This window comes from Macadamia integrifolia, chromosome 1, assembly GCF_013358625.1.
Source record: "Macadamia integrifolia cultivar HAES 741 chromosome 1, SCU_Mint_v3, whole genome shotgun sequence".
In the NCBI taxonomy this organism is placed as follows: domain Eukaryota; kingdom Viridiplantae; phylum Streptophyta; class Magnoliopsida; order Proteales; family Proteaceae; genus Macadamia; species Macadamia integrifolia.
In genome coordinates, this window is record NC_056557.1 from 22,955,283 (window position 1) to 22,956,928 (window position 1,646).

Sequence of the window (1,646 nt, forward strand, 5' to 3'; positions counted from 1 at the left end):
GTCATTTCTGGAACAGAAATGTTACCAAACGCAACCTTAGTGTCAGACTATGAGGTATGCCCTATTGTTGCTGCTAGGGCTTTCTATAAAGCCTTCAAATCCCCACTGCTACTCTTGCTGCTAGGGTCGCGGATGAGGATCTGGTTATAGTGGTATGAGCTCCCCAAACGATGGTGTTGCTAGTGCCTTGGTTGAGCTGAGTGCGGTGGTATGAGCTACCCACTGCAGCTACTGCTACTACCGTTTTACTCGCCTTGCTATGGCCGCGACTGAGCTGATGGTGGGAGTATGCAAGGGTTTCGAATGGTAAAAAATGATCTCTTTTAAAGGTTAAGTAGAAGGGTAAAGAAGTCATTTACCTTTTCAGTTAACGATGTTACAAATTAGGGTTGTGGTGGATATTATTTTCATTTTTGGGAGTTACATGAAATTATGAAGATTTTTAGGAGTGGTACAAGAAAAAATCCCTTTTATTTATCTTGATTTGGTTAGTTTAATTTAGTCACTTGGTATAGGGTTCACTCAAGTACACCTTTTTTTTGGTAAATACACACACATGTACACCTAGTTATCTAGATTAGGGTCTCAATGACTTAAATTAGGATTATTTAGTATGAATGGTCAAAATAGAAGGAGACCGCCATTTGGCCGGGCGGACTGGGTGCCTAGCACCTTCATAACCTGTAATTTGACACTTACCCAGTGATCTAGAGAAGACCACAACCGATTCATGGAATTTATAAGTCACTCTTCCCTAATTGGAGGAGACATTTATGGGTCCTAGACCCTTATATGGGTGGCGACTCCCGATTTACCCATTTACCCTCTTTGAACGTGAATGGGTATGGTCTCGAGGTGGAAATTATTATTGCATAAAAAATAATAGAAGTGTGAATGATCGGGGCGAAATCCCCTTGTTTACTCCCTCCCCATCTTCCTCTTGAAATGCTGTGGACCACGATAAGGGCAAGCGATGTCTTTGATCATCAAACCTACTCTCTCGTTTGTTGAGTTTCTTGTCCCGTTGCCAACCTTAATGCAAAAACCATAGTTTTCCATGGTAATTTGTTTTTGTCTTCTTATGGTTGCTGTTTTCAAAATAGATGAATTTATTGTCTAATTACTGACTAGTGCCTCTCCTTCGTTCATGTCTTTCTCTGTGCAGCTTATTATGCATGGATTAGTTGGTCTTGCCATGGGTTCTCTATGGAGACATGCAATTGAAATGTTTTCCAGATTAATATAATCCTTTTAGGTTCCTTTTTCAGTTAAAGCTTTACGTCCATTTCATGGTTGCAATGTACTTTGATAAGTAACCCAAGTAATGTCTACAAAGAGAATGTACTGCTCTTCATTGTAATTTACATATAAAATGAAAGATTATCTTGGCCATTGTTCAGTGTCTCATTCTTCAGGTATTTTCTTCAGCTACAGATACAATCCTGTTTTGAAGCATACAGTTTTGATAGACAAACTACCAGAACTCAAGGATTGTAACACTTTCACAGAGGATGATTTCAATGATTGAGAGTGAAAACGCAATACCCTTCAGGAGGATTGAAAGTGAATGCAAGTTCCGATATTTCTGATCCTAGATGTGTAGCAGATACCCAGGCCTACAATGAAGGATGGATACACAGCAGAAG